We start from the raw sequence: 15129 nt of genomic DNA on the forward strand, positions 1-15129 counted from the left end.
ATGTCTCAGGCACCACAGGAGGACATAACACCTTGGATCATGTCCACACAAATGTGAGTGAGGCCTACAAAGCCACTCCCCTCCACCTGTGACAGTCTGTTCATCTTTTCTTGTTCTTGCTTCCCAAATGCAGCCTGGTCATTAAACAACTGAAACCCACAATGAGGACCGTCAAGATCTGGTTGGAGGGGGCTGACTCTTCTTCAGCGGCAATCCCAGCACACAGACTGGAGAGTGTGTGCTGCCCATGCCACCACAGACTCTCAGATTAACATTGATTCATACACCAACTCTGTCCTAGATCACATCAATGGGTGTGTGGACAGAGTGACAATGCACAAACAGATAAAAGCTTTCCCCAATCAGAAACCTTGGATGAACAGAGAGGTTTGCCTCCTGCTCAAAGCCAGAGATGCAGCCTTCAGGCCTGGAAACCGAGAGGCTTGCAGCTCAGCCAGGGCTGACCTGAGTAGGTGAATCTCCCAGGTTAAACACATATACAAACAGAGGATCGAAGAGTGCTTCAACTCCTCGGACCCCAGGCACATGTGGCAAGGCGTACGGACCATCACAGACTTCAAACCACCCAGCACTGAGCCCCCATCCAGTTCTGCCTCCCTCCCTGATGAGCTCAAATACTTTGATGCTCGATTCAACCATGGAAACAAGGAAGTCACCCTCAAAGTGGATCCCCAACCTGATGAACTGCCTCTCTCACTGTCCATCTCTGAGTGTGGTATTAGACTGAAAAGCACTCCAGTGGGTGATGAAAACTGCCCAACATATCTCTGGCACCCATTTGCCCACCATTGAGAACATTTACAATAAACGCTGCCTGGGCAGGGCAAAAAGCGTTATCAAGGATGCATCCCACCCTAACTACTTTTTACTCTCTTTTTTACTCTCCTCCCATCCAGCAGGTGTTACAGGACCCTCCGCTCCTGCACCAGCAGGCTCAGAGAGAGCTTCTTCGCTGAGGCTGTGACCCTGCTGAACTCCACACCACAGCGCTAAGCTTTACTGCACTCATTACTGCACTGTCTCAGTACTTTCATATTTGCACTGCTCACTCTTGCACATGCTGAACCTCTCATGTTGTTCAAATATATATTGTACTGTACATACAACCCTTACATATACACTCCCTTTTCTTACTCTGTCTACTACACCTCTATGTATAACATATTTAATATACTATACATATATATTAATCTGTATATATATATTGCTCTTCACTGTCAGTGACTCTATACATACTGTAAGATATAGCATCCCTTGTGCTGTAGTACTCACTTATACCTGCACTTATTTGTGAATAATACTATTCTTTTGCACTTCTGGTTAGATGCTAACTGCATTTCATTCGGTTTGCACCTGTATTCTGCACAGTGACAATAAAGTTGCATCGATTCTAATCTAATCTAATTACACAGTATAGTCGTATAATCAGTGTCATTATTAAAACTTACAATAATTGATACAACTTTCATAATTCAGTTTAGGGAGTGTGAGATTACACTGATGAACCTCCGTAGTCAGAAGTAAAGAGTTCTCACCTGTAGCCCTCCAGAAATTGAACCCAATGACAATGGTCACCAGCACATATGGAGCAACTACCAGTAGAGAACAGAGCAGTCTGGCGAGAGAGAAGGAGGATTCTGGACCTGTTAATGAAGGAAAAAAACTGAAATCTATAAATCAATGTGTGAAAGAAAGAAAGAATGAGAGAGAGAGAGAGAGAGAGAGAGAGAGAGAGAGAGAGAGAACTATTTTGTGTTATTTGAAACTATTTTTAGCTGTATCTGAAGGCACTGAGAAGTTCTTCACCACTGACAGTGATCCAGCTCTTTGGTGATTCTCCTCTCTCTGAGAGTTTACACCAGTAGAGACCTTCATCTGACTTTGAGACAGTATGGATGGTCATCTTTCCTGTAGTCTGGTTCTGGAGGACTAATCCATCTTTATAGAAATCTGCTCTGAGGTTTGAGGGGTCATGTCGATATCTACAGCGCAGAGTCAAAGTTTCTCCCTCAGGATGGACATGACTCTCCAAGATCACATCACCATCTGCGGTGTAAAGATATTTTAACAGTTGAGAATACATCAATGATGATGACATTTTTATTAATGACACTTTATATGTTGGTACTCAGTAGGGAAGGCTTGTTTTTGTGAGGTCCAAGTTCTGGTGTTTACATGTTGAATTTACATGTTTTTTGTTTTTTTTCGTTCAATGATAACTGTTTACAGAGGCTTACTGGTCACTGTAGTGTTGACGGGATTACTGTTCCCTCCAGAGTCAGACTGACACCAGTACACTCCACTGTCTGATGACTGGAGGGAGCTGATGTTACATGTAGATCCTGTTACTGATCCCCAGTCTGATGAACAGTCTGACACCTCTCCATTATCTGTGTATCGTCTCACTGTCCATCCAGTAGAGTCACTCTGTACCTCACAGCTCAGTGAGAGAGAATCACATGTAAAGTGTTGAGTTGTGTAGGAACTCATGATCAGTGAGGATGGAGGAGAGAGATCTGAGACACAGAGAGATGAAGTTACAAACCAATTTACTCAGGCTTTTCATTAAGCATCTTATTAGACTGCTGATAATAAGCCATGAACGGTAACTATATTCCTATTTCACCAGACAGTCATATTTCAGAATCAGAATCACTTTTAATGACCACACGACCGAGGTCGGTGGAAATTGCTTTAGGTACAGCATGATGGCTAGCTCAATTCGACAGTGTTCGTACCATCAAACATAGGTCAATATCACATCGCATTAGACATACAGCATCACATTAGACATTAGAAACAATGACTAGCACAGCAGACAATATTCACAGTTACTGCAAGACAAAAATTCACCGACATTATTCACAAACAACATTTACAAATTGACACAGGAGGATTTACAGGTGCCACAAGACAGAAATTCACAGACAATATTTCAAGATGGGCTTAGGAGATTTAAGAGATTTAATATTTACAGACCTAATGCAGACATGGAAATAAAACAATTTATGATATTCCGAATCACACCTTTAATCACAAAATAAATAAAATTAACATAGACAAGCTAATAATCAACAGCGAACAGATGCATATCAACATATAATCCCAACATCAACCAACCAACCAACCAATCAATAGTTGATTGACTCACCAGTGACCCACAGTGGCTGTGTTGTGCTGTACTCTGAGTAATAGACTGGGTTTCCTCTCTGTGCTCTGCACACATAAACTCCTGTGTGTTTAAGAGCAGCAGGGCTGAGAGTGTAGGAGCCTCCAGCTCCTCTGCTGCTGTCTGAGAGGAGTTCTACAGAGTAAGAATGAGCTCTGGGTAACCCATCTCTGTAAGGAATGACTCTGTACCAGAGGAATGTCCAACCTGTAGAGGAGTCATTAACTTCACAGCTCAGAGTCACTGAGTCTCCTTCAGTCAGCCACATCTTTGGAGAGACACTCAGAGCTGACTGGCCTGTCCAAATGAAAAGAGTTTGTTACAAAAAATTGACTGACATTATCTTTCGTTGTATGTTAAATGTTCTTCATTGAGTAATTTCTATTTCTATTTAAACTCATTCACATTTACCAGTCACCTCTCCAATCTCACAAAGTTCTAAGATCTGATTTCTGAGTCTCTTCTGGGTTTTCCATGGCAAGTGATTTTACCCTGGCACTACAGATTAACATGACCGTTTTTTTTCTTCCTGACCCCCTCACTGATGTCTGAGTGGAAAAAACTAACCTGTAAGATTTACCCAGACTGCATCACTGTATTGTGTGTAGTAGACTGGGTCTCCTCTTCCAGCTCTGCACCAGTACTGTCCTCCATCAGAGACTGTGACAGAACTGATTGTGTAGGAGTCATTCTGTGTCAGAGCCGAAGAGTTCTGTGTGTGTCTGTACCAGTAAAACTCCCATCCTGTGGACTGGTCCAGTTTACAGCTCATAGTAACTGTGCTTCCTCTAAGTGCTGCTCCTTTAAGACTGGAGGTGAGTTGAGGTTTTGGTTTTGATTCTGTAGGAGAATAATGAATAGTTTAGACTACACTGTTGGAAATATCATACTGTCCTTTAAGTCTGTATCATTTTAATCACTCACCTGTCACAGCTAGAGTAACTGTATTACTTTTTTCTGAGAATATGGATCTGTCTTTTCTCTCTCCCTGACACCAGTACTGACCCTGGTCAGTTACAGCAGCTGCGCTAATGGTGAATGTGTCTCCAGTTATAGTGTAACCATTAGTCTGAGACACTGCAGTCTGAGTGCTGCCTTTATACCACTTATATGTCCAGTTCCTCCCAGACTGTATCACACACTTTAGACTGACTGTCTCTCCAGGGTACAAAGGGCTTTCTCGTTCTACAGTCAGAGATGGTGTGGGTAAAGCTGTGAGGAAAAGAGAGAAACTTTATGTAGAACATTTAGAAGTGAATTTCTCAGAGGTAATGCATTCACCGTTGCATTACCACTGAGACATACAATGTGACTCTAAAATATTACAGTTAATCATTTCATTGGCTTTGTACCTGTACTCTGCACAATGACAATAAAGTTGAATCTAATCTAATCTAATCTAATTTTGAGCATAAATGAACACAACCACTATGAAATGAACATACCAGTATTTTATGCTTCCCAGCTAATTCTCTGTACCAAAACTGTCATAACATCCACAGTATAATAGCAAATATCATCAAACTGTCAATTAGTTGGATACAAAATGTATTCTAAAAAGGGACATCCACTAGTCCTAATCTACTATCCTTCAGATAGTAGCAACCAAAGGCTTACCATTAAAATTACAGTGACAAGAATAAGAATAAGAATAAGAATAATACAAACATGGTCTATAACTCACCCATCACGGTCAGTGTCATGGCGTCACTCATCTCTGAACATTCATGCATTTTACATCGTTTGCAAGTGTATTTACCACTGTGGGCTTCAGTAGCGGTGAATGTGTATTTATCAGTTTTCTGAAATGTTTGAGACAAATGATCATCCTTATACCAGCTGAAACTCCACCGACTGAGTCCTCCATCTATCTTACATCTGAGAGTGACACTCTCTCCAGTGAAGATCTCAGTGTCTTTAGGACTTAATATAACAGCCTTGGGTTTTCCTGTTCAACACAAAGACAGAACCTTCACTGTCAAGAAGATCATCAAAGTGTAAAAGCAAAGGTAGAATTTTGTTCAAACTAGTTACTGTTATTAAGTGTCTTTACATAAAGATATCAGCAGATACCAGCTGTAACTTGCTACTTAAATTGCAATGTGTATAGACATGTGCACATCCTCTGTACCACTCACCAATCAGTTATGTCAAAAAAAAATGAAAGCTACAAGACCTGTACAATGTAAGACAAAAGACTAATTGTGTTTTAGTCACCTTGAAGATGTCCAGAGCAGAGCAATGAATTCAGCACTAAAATGGGAAAAGGATGCAACACAGAGGGAACATAATTACAGTCCAGCAACACCATGCAGTGTACAGATGTCAGAAGAAAACATGAATTGTTGTCCAAGTCAGAATGGTTGTCAGATGGTTTGGCTATTGTTAGTCCCAGTCATGGATCCATCCCATGCATTACTCTGTTTAAGATGCAGCTGTATCTCTCTCTCTCTCTCTCTCTCTCTCTCTCTCATTTTCCTATCTTCAATTTCTAAGTGACACAATTTCTTGGAAAAGGTGATGTCCTGAGAAAACAGGAATTTACCTCTAAAATGAAACCTAGAACTGCTCTACAGTAGTACAGTCTATGCTACATATAACAGGGCTCCAGGCTAAATTTGACCTGTTATCTTACTAATAGCACTAATTATTAGGCAAGTGGAACGAGATGATTTAATGAAAGGCTTTCATGTATATTACATCTTGATATAAAATGTATACACAGAAAATAAACAAATACCTTTATTTTCTCGATGGAACTTATTGATTATCCATAACATGTGCATCAATAACACTTTTAACTGTTCCAAGATGACCGAAGTTTCAGACATATTGTAAAAATAAAGCTGTGAAAATATTTAGTCTAAAATCCACTTCCATTTACAATCAAGAGACTTGGTCGTGGAAAAAAAAAGCCAAACAATTGACCCACATCTCAGAACCTCCTGTACTGTGAATTTCAGGCTAAAGGCATTCAAATTAGTCATACATGTCCAAATAAGGTTTTTTAATCAAATATTGTTTGTTCTTTGAGGAGTTCACTTTCTTTAGTTTTCACACCAAAAACATCTTAGAACTTAAACTCTAACGTAAACATTAGGCAGGTCCCTGTGGGTATAAGTTCCTGTTCATAAAAGGCTTTAGACAGAAAATGAGTTGAGATGTTAAAGAAATAAATGAATACAAATAAAAACAAAACAAAATGAAATAAACAAAAAACCAAACAACAACAAAAAAACAAACTAACAAAAAAACCCTCAGTCGTAAAATTAAAAATTTAGCTCTTGCATATTAAGTAACCTTAACAACCCAGCCAAGAGAGGAAAGACTTATTTGCATTATTTTTGTGACTTGCATTATTTACTCATCAATTCGTGGTCTTTAAAATACCTAAGTGGTTTGACTGCTGAGAAGTTATAGACTATTTAGAATTCATCAATTATGTTTTAATACTGACTTGATATGCAGTGAATGTAACCATATATTTATCAGCGTATGCTTCACTTCGTGGCTCTCTGAGGCTCGAGATTTGCTAGCAATTTGTAACAATAATAACAGATGTGCATCATGCTCACCATCTTCTGATGCATTTTAAATTAGACACATTCTAATGGTGGAGAAATTACATTTTCATTTGTTAAAGTCGATGTGGTTGGCAAACTAGCCCAGCAGCCAGACCAACACTGCCTGTAGCAGACAGGTCACCCTACAGTCGAGCAGAGGTTCTCTCAGATATAGTCCTCCCTCAAGCAGTATAAGCCTTGACTTCTTACTGGATAGATAGATAGATAGATAGATAGATAGATAGATAGATAGATAGATAGATAGATAGATAGATAGATAGATAGATAGATAGATAGATAGATAGATAGATAGATAGATAGATAGATAGATAGATAGAAGCATTAACATCACACCAGTCACACAACCAAATAAACATAATCTGATGTGTATACATATATGCATGTACTGAAAATGACACGGTGCAGCATGCACAGTTAAAAATGCACCTAAATGGAAACTAATGAAGTTAACCACAGTGCTGATGTCTGAGAAGACAGAATTAGTGTTTGTGGTTTGCCATCTGGTCTCCTTCAATCCTTGGTGTTTATACCAGTGAAGGGGTGGGAGGACTCTGTCTTTTTGGTGTCATTGTAAATACACGCACATACACACACACACACACACACACACACACACACACACTGTATATGAGCATTTATTCATTAAAATACAAATTCCCCTCATCTGTGAATGGCAATGACTAATTTTGGCTGCTGTGCTGTTCACTCTGTGTGTTAAAAAATGTCTTGTACCTTTTTCTCCTCTCCTTCTCTACCTCTTCTTGTGTGAAAAGATATTAAGAGGCGACACAACTGAGCCTTCAATGCTGTAACACCCTTCCCCCAGTACAGGAAAAACAAACAAAAACACAAAAACCAACCAACCATCCCCCAAAAAAACAAAAACAGTTTTGCTGTGGTCATACAGAGATTCAGCCCAGCCTAGATTCAGCCCAGACAAGAAAAGTCTGAACAAAGTAGCGGTGTGCAGGGGACTGGACGCACAACTGATCAAACCTTGTTTAGGACGGACTCATTACCTATTAAAGATTCACAATTCACAATACTCTCACAATACTCTCTAAAATAACATGTATCCTAAAATTAGGACTTTATTGTCATAATATTATGACTTCTTCCGTGTAAAATTACGACTTTATTCTCGTGACAACTTCATCAAAGTCCATGTGATTCTTTCTTTGGCACAGACGAGTTTCTTGCACAGTCCTTTTCAAAGTCCTTTTCACTTTTTAAAGTCCTGATACTTACAATCATGTGGTGCTGACGTGCCAAAAGATGAGGTATTTCGTTATCTGTGAAACCTATACTAAAGTATAACTGCACAAGATGCTCCATGTAGGAGATTTGTCTACGTTAGCTCTGGCAGTGTAGTTACTAGCTAGTTCACCTGAGCGCTGTTCACTGCTCAGTCAGCCGGTGTGTCACATGGTTGCGTCCACCAATTAGGGCAAGTGGTAGCGGGGTTCACCAGTGTTAATTTTGACAAGTGATTTTGATTTGGTCTTAGATTTAGTCTATTGACTAAAATACATATTTGTTTTTGTCATAATTTAGTTATTTGATCATTATTAGTTTTAGTTTAGTTTCAGTGAATGAAAACTGTACAAGTTTTAGTCAAATTTTAGTCAAAGGTAGGCTCTAGATATTTTTCCCAACAATTTTGCACCAACATTGTCTGCAGTGCGTTTTCTTTTCAATTGTCTTATAGCTAAAATGTGTCCACAAATCTGTTCCTTTTTCTCTTCCGAGAGTCACCATGATTTGAGTTGCCAAGTTAACATTACTTGAAATCAGACATCAGCACTGTGGTTAACTTCATTAGTTTCCATTTAGGTGCATTTTTAACTGTGCATGCTGCACCGTGTCATTTTTAGTGCATGCATATATGCATACATATCAGATTATGTTTATTTGGTTGTGTGACTGGTGTGATGTTAATGCTTCTATCTATCTATCTATCTATCTATCTATCTATCTATCTATCTATCTATCTATCTATCTATCTATCTACCCAGTAAGAAGTCAAGGCTTATACTGCTTGAGGGAGGACTATATTTGAGAGAACCTCTGCTCGACTGTAGGGTGACCTGTCTGCTACAGGCAGTGTTGGTCTGGCTGCTGGGCTAGTTTGCCAACAACATCGACTTTAACAAATGAAAATGTAATTTCTCCACCATTAGAATGTGTCTAATTTAAAATGCATCAGAAGATGGTGAGCATGATGCACATCTGTTATTATTGTTACAAATTGCTAGCAAATCTCGAGCTTCAGAGAGCCACAAAAGTGAACCATACGCTGATAAATATATGGTTACATTCACTGCATATCAAGTCAGTATTAAAAAATAATTGATGAATTCTAAATAGTCTATAACTTCTCAGCAGTCAAACCACTTAGGTATTGTAAAGACCACGAATTGATGAGTAATTAATGCAAGTCACAAAAATAATGCAAATAAGTCTTTCCTCTCTTGGCTGGGTTGTTAAGGTTACTTAATATGCAAGAGCTAAATTTTTAATTCTACAATTGAGGGTTTTTTTGTTAGTTTTTTTTTTTTTGTTGTTGTTGTTTGGTTTTTGTTTGTTTCATTTTGCTTTGTTTTTATTTGTATTTATTTATTTCTTTAACATCTCAACTCATTTTCTGGTTAAAGCCTTTTATGAACAGGAAGTTATACCCACAGGGACCTGTCTAATGCTTACATTAGAGTTTAAGTTCTAAGATGTTTTTGGTGTGAAAACTAAAGAAAGTGAACTCCTCAAATAACAAACAATATTTGATTAAAAAGCCCTATTTAGACATGTATGACTAATTTGAATGCCTTTAGCCTGAAATTCACAGTACAGGAGGTTCTGAGATGTGGGCCAACAGCTTCATTTTTACAATATATTTGAAACGTCATCTTGGAACTGTTAAAAGTTTTATTGATATAAGTGTTATGGATAATCAATAAGTTCCATCGAGAAAATAAAGGTATTTGTTTATTTTCTGTGTATACATTTTATATCAAGACGTAATATACATGAAAGCCTTTCATTAAGTCATCTCGTGCCACTTGCCTAATAATTAGTGCTATTAATTAGATAACAGGTAAAATTTAGCCTGGAGCCCTGTTATATGTAGCATAGACTGTACTACTGTAGAGCAGTTCTAGGTTTCATTTTAGAGGTAAATTCCTGTTTTCTCAGGACATCACCTTTTCCAAGAAATTGTGTCACTTAGAAATTGAAGATAGGAAAATGAGAGAGAGAGAGAGAGAGAGAGAGAGAGAGAAAGATACAGCTGCATCTTAAACAGAGTAATGCATGGGATGCAGGTAGTTGACTGAGCTCCATGCTGTGTGAGTGAGAGACTGTCTGATGTTCAGTGTGCATTATAATCTCTTCCTGTATTCTCACATTTAGATCACACCCCTGCAGAAATGTGAAGAGGGCTGAAATGGTGGAGACAGTTGCACACTGTTTTGTTGTAAATATTGTCTATCTATTTATCTCTCTGTAACTTATTAAATTGCAGTCGGGGCAACAGAGGATGAGTGGAACTGTGCAGACTGTTAAGTCACTCAGAAAAGAGTCACTGAGGAAAGTAACACACACACACACACACACACACACGCACACATGATCTGGTCTCCCTCAAAAATGATTGCTATCACCTTTTGTGTTAGTATGGTATGGATGCTGCTGCTATAAATGTCGAGCCTAATGTTATTAAAGCGAGTGACTTTTTGTTTCGGTGTGCGTCGGTCCTGAACGCACTGAGGCCTGAGCCATAAAAGAAAGAAACTAGGATCAAAGGGACAGGGACAGAAAGGACAGATGAGAGTGAGAAAAAAGGAGAAGCGTGAGAAGAAGGAGAAAGGTCAGTGAGAGAGAGAAGCAGGGGGACATAGGGGGAGTATGTGCAACGTTCAACCTCAGAATTAATAAAACATTTATTAAGTCTACATGCAATGTAAAAAGTCTCTTCTCCAGTTGCTGACCAACAAGACTATAAACATATTTTTAATAGAACATTCAGCCCTAAATACAGTGACAGTCTTTACTGAGAAATGCTCTTTAGAAAGAGGAAGAACTCTGTGAAGAGAAGAGCACACAGTGCTGATGTTTTAACACCTAGACCTTAAGACATGAGTCGAATAGACTGTTAACAGAAGTGAGAACAGCTCAGCATGACAACATATCTTTTTACATGTCCTTTTTTATAAAATCTCTTTGGTGACAGGAATTGGATTAATGCATTTTTATGTGAGTTTTTGTATTGATAGTAGAGGTGGAAAGTAACTTCGTTACTGTAGAGTTTTCAGGTATCTGTATTTTACTTGAGTATTTATTTTCTCACAACTTTTTGCTTTTACCCCCTACATTTTAACAGAAGTATCTGTCATTTCTACTCCTTACATTTTCAAAACAGGCTCATTACTTTACTTTTAACGATCAACAATGATCAACAAGGGTCTTTGAACGATCTAACAGACAATATAAACTGTACCCTCCATAATGCATTAGATATGGTAGCACCATTAAAGCTAAAAAATAGGCGTAAATGTATAACACCCTGGTTAAATAACGATACGCATGTGCTGAAGCAACCGTGTAGATTAGAGCAAAAGTGGCACACCACTAAACTGGAGGTGTTCCACCTCGCCTGGCATGATAGCCTGATCGCTTATAAACGCGCCCTCTCCACGGCCAAATCCATCTACTATTCAAAAATCATTCATCTCAACAAAAACAACCCAAGATTCCTGTTTGATACAGTATCAGAACTGACCCAGAATCACTCCCCTCAATCTAGCTCTATAACCACACACGAATTTGTCAAATTTTTCTCGCAAAAAATAGACTTAATCCATGGTGACACTCAAATTAGTATACAAAATCAGTGTGCCAGTATACTCTCCGTCACTGCCCCAGAGCTTAATCAAGATGTGCGTCCTTTAACCCAATCTTGACCAGAACTAGGAAGTTTGACCATATCACTCCCATCCTGGCCTGCAATGTAAAAAGTCTCTCCTCCAATCGCTGACCAACAAGACTATAAACATATTTTTAATAGAACATTCAGAGTGTTTCTCTCATCAGCCCTAAATACAGTGACAGTCTTTACTGAGAAACGCTCTTTAGAAAGAGGAAGAACTCCGTGAAGAGAAGAACACACAGTGCTGATGTTTTAACACATAGACCTAAAGACATGAGTCGAATAGACTGTTAACAGAAGTGTGAACAGCTCAGCATGACAACATATCTTTTTGCATGTCGTTTTTTATAGAGTCTCTTTGGTGACAGGAATTGGATTAATGCATGTTTATGGGAGTTTTGTATTGATAGTAGAGGTAGGAAGTAACAAAGTACAAATACTTCGTTACTGTACTTAAGTAGAGTTTTCAGGTATCTGTACTTTATTTGAGTATTTATTTTTCTCACAACTTTTTACTTTTACCCCCTACATTTGAACTACTTCTTACATTTTCAAAACAGGCTCGGAAAAGGAACAGATTTGTGGACACATTTTAGCTATAAGACAACTGAAAAGAAAACGCACTGCAGACAATGTTGGTGCAAAATTGTTGGGAAAAATACCTATAGCCTACCTTTGACTGACTAAAATTTGACCAAAACTTGTACAGTTTTCATTCGCTGAAACTAAACTAAAACTAATAATGATCAAATAACTAAATTATGACAAAAACAAATATGTATTTTAGTCAAAAGACTAAATCTAAGACCAAATCAAAATCACTTGTCAAAATTAACACTGGTGAACCCCGCTACCACTTGCCCTAATTGGTGGATGCAACCGTGTGACACACTGGCTGACTGAGCAGTGAACAGCGCTCAGGTGAACTAGCTAGTAACTACACTGCCAGAGCTAACGTAGGCTAACCTCCTACATGGAGCATCATGTGCAGTTATACTTTAGTGTAGGTTTCACAGATAACGAAATACCTCATCTTTTGGCACGTCAGCACCACATGATCGTAAGTATCAGGACTTTAAAAAGTGAAAGACTGAAAAGGACTGTGCAAGAAACTCGTCTGTGCCAAAGTCGTAATTTTACACGGAAGAAGTCATAATATTATGAGAATAAAGTCCTAATTTTAGGATACATGTTATTTTAGAGAGTATTGTGAGAGTATTGTGAACTGTGAATCTTTAATGGGTAATGAGTCCGTCCTAAACAAGGTTTGATCAGTTGTGCGTCCAGTCCCCTGCACACTGCTACTTTGTTCAGACTTTTCTTGTCTGGGCTGAATCTAGGCTAGGCTGAATCTCTGTATGACCACAGCAAAACTGTTTTTGTTTTTTTGGGGGATGGTTGGTTGGTTTTTGTGTTTTTGTTTGTTTTTCCTGTACTGGGGGAAGGGTGTTACAGTATTGAAGGCTCAGTTGTGTTGCCTCATAATATCTTTTCACACAAGAAGAGGCAGAGAAGGAGAGGAGAAAAAGGTACAAGACATTTTTTAACACACACAGTGAACAGCACAGCAGCCAAAATTAGTCATTGCCAATCACAGATGAGGGGAATGTGTATTTTAATGAATAAATGCTCATATACAGAGTGAGTGTGTGTGTGTGTGTGTGTGTGTGTGTGTGTGTTTGTGTGTGTGTGTGTATTTACAATGACACCAAAAAGACATAGTCCTCCCACCCCTTCACTGGTATAAACACCATGGGTTGAAGGAGACCAGATGGCAAACCACGAACGCTAATTCTGTCTTCTCAGACATCAGCACTGTGGTTAACTTCATTAGTTTCCATTTAGGTGCATTTTTAACTGTGCATGCTGCACCGTGTCATTTTTAGTGCATGCATATATGCATACATATCAGATTATGTTTATTTGGTTGTGTGACTGGTGTGATGTTAATGCTTCTATCTATCTATCTATCTATCTATCTATCTATCTATCTATCTATCTATCTATCTATCGATCTATCTATCCAGTAAGAAGTCAAGGCTTATACTGCTTGAGGGAGGACTATATTTGAGAGAACCTCTGCTCGACTGTAGGGTGACCTGTCTGCTACAGGCAGTGTTGGTCTGGCTGCTGGGCTAGTTTGCCAACCACATCGACTTTAACAAATGAAAATGTAATTTCTCCACCATTAGAATGTGTCTAATTTAAAATGCATTAGAAGATGGTGAGCATGATGCACATCTGTTATTATTGTTACAAATTGCTAGCAAATCTCGAGCCTCAGTGAGCCACGAAGTGAACCATACGCTGATAAATATATGGTTACATTCACTGCATATCAAGTCAGTATTAAAAAATAATTGATGAATTCTAAATAGTCTATAACTTCTCAGCAGTCAAACCACTTAGGTATTGTAAAGACCACGAATTGATGAGTAATTAATGCAAGTCACAAAAATAATGCAAATAAGTCTTTCCTCTCTTGGCTGGGTTGTTAAGGTTACTTAATATGCAAGAGCTAAATTTTTAATTCTACAATTGAGGGTTTTTTTGTTAGTTTTTTTTTTTTGTTTTTGTTTGGTTTTTTGTTTATTTCATTTTGTTTTGTTTTTATTTGTATTTATTTATTTCTTTAACATCTCAACTCATTTTCTGGTTAAAGCCTTTTGTGAACAGGAAGTTATACCCACAGGGACCTGTCTAATGCTTACGTTAGAGTTTAAGTTCTAAGATGTTTTTGGTGTGAAAACTAAAGAAAGTGAACTCCTCAAAGAACAAACAATATTTGATTAAAAAGCCCTATTTAGACATGTATGACTAATTTGAGTGCCTTTAGCCTGAAATTCACAGTACAGGAGGTTCTGAGATGTGGGCCAACAGCTTCATTTTTACAATATATTTGAAACGTCATCTTGGAACAGTTAAAAGTGTTATTGATATAAGTGTTATGGATAATCAATAAGTTCCATTGAGAAAATAAAGGCATTTGTTTATTTTCTGTGTATACATTTTATATCAAGATGTAATATACATGAAAGCCTTTCATTAAATCATCTCGTTCCACTTGCCTAATAATTAGTGCTATTAATAAGATAACAGGTCAAATTTAGCCTGGAGCCCTGTTATATGTAGCATAGACTGTACTACTGTAGAGCAGTTTTAGGTTTCATTTTAGAGGTAAACTCCTGCTTTCTCAGGACATCACCTTTTCCAAGAAATTGTGTCACTTAGAAATTGAAGACAGGAAAATGAGAGAGAGAGAGAGAGAGAGAGAGAGAGAGAGAGAGAGAAGGAGATTACAGATTACTTACAGAGCAGTGCAGGTAGTTGACTGAGCTCCATGCTGCGTGAGTAAGAGACTGTCTGATGTTCAGTGTGCATTATAATCTCTTCCTGTATTCTCACATTTAGATCACACCCCTGCAGAAATGTGA

This window comes from Chanos chanos, chromosome 7 (assembly GCF_902362185.1).
Source record: "Chanos chanos chromosome 7, fChaCha1.1, whole genome shotgun sequence".
Classification (NCBI taxonomy): domain Eukaryota; kingdom Metazoa; phylum Chordata; class Actinopteri; order Gonorynchiformes; family Chanidae; genus Chanos; species Chanos chanos.